The sequence below is a fragment of the Thermobia domestica genome, chromosome 13 (genome assembly GCF_964235325.1).
Source record: "Thermobia domestica chromosome 13, izTheDome1.hap1.1, whole genome shotgun sequence".
In the NCBI taxonomy this organism is placed as follows: Eukaryota; Metazoa; Arthropoda; class Insecta; order Zygentoma; family Lepismatidae; genus Thermobia; species Thermobia domestica.
In genome coordinates, this window is record NC_137466.1 from 177,409,146 (window position 1) to 177,416,575 (window position 7,430).

The window sequence follows — 7,430 nt, forward strand, 5'->3', positions numbered from 1 at the left end:
CTTATATGGTTATATGGTTATGTATAGGGGTCTATTCCCTATCATAAGACATAGGTACATTTGTGCACTCCTTTAAAAATTTGGGAGGGGTACTTTGGCCCACCCCTTAAATTTTAGAAATTGTTCATTTTATATATTTGGTATTATAGTACTGGACCCTAACATGTATTATGATAAATTTGGGTGGTCCACCTCGTTCCCTTTTAGGGGTACAAATTGCCAAAATATAAACGTAAGCAATACGTTGTACCACGTGTTTGGTATTTTGGCCCAATTTATTTCCTTGGATGAAGTCCTATTACCTTATATGGTTATGTATAGGGGTCTATTCCCTATCATAAGACAAAGGCACATTTGTGCACCCCTTTAAAAATTTGGGAGGGGTACTTTGGCCCACCCCTTATCTTATGATAGGAAATGAACCTATATACATGACCATATAACCATATAAGGTAATAGAACCTCCTCAAGCATTTGGTATCATAGTACAGGTCTCCAATATGTACCACTATAAATTTGGATGGTCCACATCGTTCCCTTTTCATAGGTAAAGAACTACCAAAAATCAAATTTCGGAGGTTATTGACCTCTATTTAGCATGTTATATGGATATGTACAGAGGTTTATTACCTTTATATGTTTATGTTCCCTTTTAAATTTGGGAATTATCAAATAACAAAATTCGGTAAACGTTTTCTAAGCCCCATTGTAGATGTTGATGTTCCTCTTATGGCCAAATATTCAAAATTTAAATGTTATTGACCGGCTTTATTATTGAATAAGTACAGGATTTATTACTTTTTCATAAGACACAGGTGTATTTGTGTACCAATCTTAAATTTTGGAAGGGGTACATTTCTTATTGTCGTATCAATAATTGGTAATTGGATAGTATTTCATTCATTGGGTAAATCATTAGGATCACGTGATCGGTTATTGACCTATGATGGGATTAGGAGTCCAGGACATTGGTACATTGAAACTTTGTAGGATAATTTGATAATGCGTCATTGGTTTTGATTATTCCCGCCAAATATAAACGTAAGCAAGACGTTGTACCACGTGATTGTTCTTGATGAGGTAGTGTACAGGGATTCATTTCCTTTGTTGTGGTACTTCTTAAGTTTGAGTACACACACACACTTCTAGAAAACAGTTGGTTCTACTCAGGTAAACAATTGACGGACATTATTGACCTTATTGAACATATAATGATATGATTAACTCTAAGACTTAGGTATATCAAGAGAAGTATTCTTTAAATTTGGGAATGGTGATAAACAGAATTTTAACATAAGGTGTGAAATTTGAAACAATACATTGAACTTTAGTCACAGCTCATAGTCTAAGATCATTGGTGGTGATTGATTTGAAATCTGATAGCTAACCTTATTGAATCTTATGATTCATAGACGAAAGGCAATACATGCTACAACAGTTTAAAATTTAATCATAAGGTGATGTAATCTGACACTAGCAAAGTTATTGTTAATGCAATTTGATTGGATGATCACTATCTTTCCTGCAATCTGATTGGTTGATCACTATCTTTCGTGCAATCTGATAGGTTGATGAGTTTTAAATCTTTTTCTGCATTCAGTTTTGTTTTAACATTTAAAAAATTTGAAACTTTGGTTTGACATTTTTTCGTTTCCAAATTTTTTGTTTAAATTTTTTTGTTTCGAAATTTTTGTTTGTTTCAAAATTTTGTTTGAAACTTTTCGTTTGAAATTTTTGTTTGAAAAATTTTTGTTCGAAAATTTTGTTTAAAATTTTTTGTTTGAAATTTTTCGTTTCCAAATTTTTTGTTTGAAATTTTTTGTTTCAAAATTTTGTTTGAAATTTTTTCGCTTCAAAATTTTGTTTGAATTTTTTTCGTTTGAAATTTTTTGTTTGAATTTTTTTTTTCGTTTCAAAATTTTGTTTCAAAGATTTTTGTTCTAAATTTTTGTTTTCAAAGTTTGAGTTGACATTTTTAAAAGTTTGTGCACTTATTAGTAAAGAACTGGAACTGTTTAGAGCAAAAACCTTTGACAACATTGTGGTGCAATAGTACACGTCAGAATATGGGTTTGTACTTGAAATGAAAAAACACAATTCATTGAAATGGATCATTTTATTACACTCCACATACATCCATACCAGATAGTGGTTCTGATAGAACAATGTATTTTGAACTTCTTGCACTAGTTTGTCTTTAGCATATAATTTTAATTCCAGTTGAAGTCTTTTAAGGTCTAATGCAATATCAATTGGTGGAAACTCAATGTCCATTTGATCACAAATAAACTGTTTATCAATACAGTTATGCACCCAAGAACGATGTTGACAACCATCACAATATCTAGATACATGTTGTACAATATGCATAACACATTTTTCAAAATAGTACTTTTTCAGGAATATACTAGTTTTGTTGCACACTTCCACTGCATGTTTCACACACTGAAATACGCTGATGAATTTGTTCCATTCCGTTTGTGTTAGATACACCATATTGCGAGGGACATGAAATGTACTCTTTTTACGTAACAGCACCATCTTCTCTTCGAGGACTGTACGCAGCACCACTTCATGATTTGAGCCTAATGATTTGACTATGGTCACATTTAGCTCATCATGAAAATAATCGTTCATTTGGTCGATTCGTGAACATAATATTTGCCATTCTTCACAGGTCAGTTGTACACCAAATTGTTCTGCTTTGCCCAATCGAATCACTGGTTCAAATGTTTTAGCACTGATACCAATCATCACATGTTTTGTTTGAAATATATTTATTGGATAATAGCTTGCGAAGATGAACTCTTTATCGTTAGAAGTACACATCTTTCCTCCTGAAAAGCACTTGCTCAAATGATTTCGTGGGATGACACTGTATTTGCTGGTTTATAGTTATTGCTGACGTCATTGGTAAGGAATGTGCTGACGTTTGAATTCATGATTTCATCACAGTTGCTGACGTCATGCCGACCAACCAAATTCATACAACTACGGCTGACGTCATTGGAAAGAAATGTGCTGATTCATGATTTCATCACAATGGCTGACGAATCTGGCTGTGTACTAAATTCAAGTTGATGACTTCGACCCAAGAATCCTTTGTAACATAAAGATACAGATCCAGTATTTAAGAAACGCAGCAGTTCTTCTTGTTTTGATGCTTCCATGGGTAAATATCTTGCTGGTAAAATTATATTCTTATCATTTTCAAGCATCACTACGATTCTTAATCCAAACTTTGTAGGGATCATTTGGCTAGCTAAGATTCTATAAGGTACATTCTGTTGTAAATCGGTAATTTTGGTAAATGATTTCATCACATCACGCGTGTTTAGAAACTGCAGACAAGTAGCCATGATGACGTTATCATGAATACTAACTCGAACGATACTTATATATGATGCAAAACTGATGACGTTGCATTATCATGTTCTGACGTGCACCACAATGTTGCCAGAGGTTTTAGTTCTAAACAGTTCCAGTTCTTTACTAATGAGTGCACAAACTTTTAAAATGTCAAACAAAAATTTCAAAAAAAATTTCAAACAAAAATTTTCAAAAAAAATTTGAAACAAAATTTTCCAAACAAAACTGTTCAAACAAAAATTTTTTAAACAGAAAAAAAATTTTGGAAACGAAAAATTTCAAACGAAAAAATTTTAAACAAAAAAAATTTTGAAACAAAAATTTACAAACAAAAAAATTTCAAACAAAATTTTCAAACAAAAATTTTTTCAAACAAAAATTTCAAACGAAAAGTTTCAAACAAAAAATTTCAAGCAAAAAAAATTCAAACTAAAAAAATTTTACGTTTCACGGTTAACCGTCAAACTTTATCCGGTTTTTAACTATTCGATTAACAAATAAACGGTTTTGATCATATTTATCAGTGAGTGCAAAATGTTGAACGAAACCAAGATTTTTAAATGTTAAACAAAACTTAAAACTGAATACAGCAAAGATTTGAAAATCATCAACCAATCAGATTGCACGAAAGATAGTGATCAACCAATCAGATTGCAGGAAAGATAGTGATCATCCAATCAAATTGCATTAACAATAACTTTGCTAGTGTCAGATTACATCACCTTATGATTAAATTTTAAACTGTTGTAGCATGTATTGCCTTTCGTCTATGAATCATAAGATTCAATAAGGTTAGCTATCAGATTTCAAATCAATCACCACCAATGATCTTAGACTATGAGCTGTGACTAAAGTTCAATGTATTGTTTCAAATTTCACACCTTATGTTAAAATTCTGTTTATCACCATTCCCAAATTTAAAGAATACTTCTCTTGATATACCTAAGTCTTAGAGTTAATCATATCATTATATGTTCAATAAGGTCAATAATGTCCGTCAATTGTTTACCTGAGTAGAACCAACTGTTTTCTAGAAGTGTGTGTGTGTGTACTCAAACTTAAGAAGTACCACAACAAAGGAAATGAATCCCTGTACACTACCTCATCAAGAACAATCACGTGGTACAACGTCTTGCTTACGTTTATATTTGGCGGGAATAATCAAAACCAATGACGCATTATCAAATTATCCTACAAAGTTTCAATGTACCAATGTCCTGGACTCCTAATCCCATCATAGGTCAATAACCGATCACGTGATCCTAATGATTTACCCAATGAATGAAATACTATCCAATTACCAATTATTGATACGACAATAAGAAATGTACCCCTTCCAAAATTTAAGATTGGTACACAAATACACCTGTGTCTTATGAAAAAGTAATAAATCCTGTACTTATTCAATAATAAAGCCGGTCAATAACATTTAAATTTTGAATATTTGGCCATAAGAGGAACATCAACATCTACAATGGGGCTTAGAAAACGTTTACCGAATTTTGTTATTTGATAATTCCCAAATTTAAAAGGGAACATAAACATATAAAGGTAATAAACCTCTGTACATATCCATATAACATGCTAAATAGAGGTCAATAACCTCCGAAATTTGATTTTTGGTAGTTTTTTATTCATGAAAAGGGAACGATGTGGACCATCCAAATTTATAGTGGTACATATTGGAGACCTGTACTATGATACCAAATGCTTGAGGAGGTTCTATTACCTTATATGGTTATATGGTCATGTATATAGGTTCATTTCCTATCATAAGATAAGGGGTGGGCCAAAGTACCCCTCCCAAATTTTTAAAGGGGTGCACAAATGTGCCTTTGTCTTATGATAGGGAATAGACCCCTATACATAACCATATAAGGTAATAGGACTTCATCCAAGGAAATAAATTGGGCCAAAATACCAAACACGTGGTACAACGTATTGCTTACGTTTATATTTTGGCAATTTGTACCCCTAAAAGGGAACGAGGTGGACCACCCAAATTTATCATAATACATGTTAGGGTCCAGTACTATAATACCAAATATATAAAATGAGCAATTTCTAAAATTTAAGGGGTGGGCCAAAGTACCCCTCCCAAATTTTTAAAGGGGTGCACAAATGTGCCTTTGTCTTATGATAGGGAATAGACCCCTATACATAACCATATAAGGTAATAGGACTTCATCCAAGGAAATAAATTGGGCCAAAATACCAAACACGTGGTACAACGTATTGCTTACGTTTATATTTTGGCAATTTGTACCCCTAAAAGGGAACGAGGTGGACCACCCAAATTTATCATAATACATGTTAGGGTCCAGTACTATAATACCAAATGTTTAAATTGGGCAATTTCCAAAATTTAAGGGGTGGGCCAAAGTACCCCTCCCAAATTTTTAAAGGAGTGCACAAATGTACCTATGTCTTATGATAGGGAATAGACACCTATACATAACCATATAACTATATAAGGTAATAGCCCCTCATCCAAGAGGATAAATTGGGCCAAAAGACCAAACACGTGGTACAACGTAATGCTTACGTTTATATTTTGACAATTTTGTACCCCTAGAAGGAAACGAGGTGGACCATCCAAATTTATCATAATACATGTTAGGATCCGGTACTATAATACCAAATGTTTAAATTGGGCAATTTCCAAAATTTAAGGGGTGGGCCAAGGTACCCCTCCCAAATTTTTCAAGGGGTGCATTAATATACCCATGTCTTATGAAAGGTAATGGACCCCTGTATACGCCCATATAACTATATAGGATAATAACACCTCATCAAAGGGGATAAAATCGACCAAAAACCAAACACGTGGTATAACGTAATGCTTACGTTTATATTTTGGCAATTTTGTACCCCTAGAAGGGAACGAGGTGGACCACCCAAATTTATCATAATACATGTTAGGGTCCAGTACTATAATACCAAATATATAAAATGAGCAATTTCTAAAATTTAAGGGGTGGGCCAAAGTACCCCTCCCAAATTTTTAAAGGGCTGCACAAATGTACCTATGTCTTATGATAGGGAATAGACCCCTATACATAACCATATAAGGTAATAGGACTTCATCCAAGAGGATAAATTGGGCCAAAAGACCAAACACGTGGTACAACGTATTGCTTACGTTTATATTTTGGCAAATTTGTACCCCTAGAAGGGAACAAGGTGGACCATCCAAATTTATCATAATACATGTTAGGATCCGGTACTATAATACCAAATGTTTAAATTGGGCAATTTCCAAAATTTAAGGGGTGGGCCAAGGTACCCCTCCCAAATTTTTCAAGGGGTGCATTAATATACCCATGTCTTATGAAAGGTAATGGACCCCTGTATACGCCCATATAACTATATAGGATAATAACACCTCATCAAAGGGGATAAAATCGACCAAAAACCAAACACGTGGTATAACGTATTGCTTACGTTTATATTTTGACAATTTTGTACCCCTAAAAGGGAACGAGGTGGACCGCCCAAATTTAACCTAATACATATTAGGGTCCTATACTATAATACCCAATGTTGAAATTGGGCAATTTCCAAAATTTAAGGGGTGGGCCAAGGTACCCCTCCCAAAAATTTAAAGGGGTGCATTAATATACCCATATGTTATGAAAGGTAATGGACCCCTGTATACGCCCATATAACTATATAGGGTAATAACACCTCATCAAAGGGGATAAATTAGGTCAAAAAACCCCGAAATTTGAATTTTTGGCAATTTTTTACCCATAAAAGGGAACGACATAGACACCCAATACTGATAGAGGTACATACTATGGTCCTAGGCTACCATACCAAATTTTTAGATTTGGCAATTTCCAAAATTTAAGGGGGGTGGTCCTATGTACCCCTGCCAAAATTTAGGGGGTGGGCCAAGGTACCCCTGCCAAAATTTAGAGGGGGTGGTCCTAGGTACCCCTAGGTCATTGGCCCCGGGCCAGGTCATTGACCTTTCACCCCGGTCATAAAAGAGAGTGAGGATGAGTCATTCGGGCATAACGGGGGGACTACTACTATGTGTAATCGATTTCCGAAAA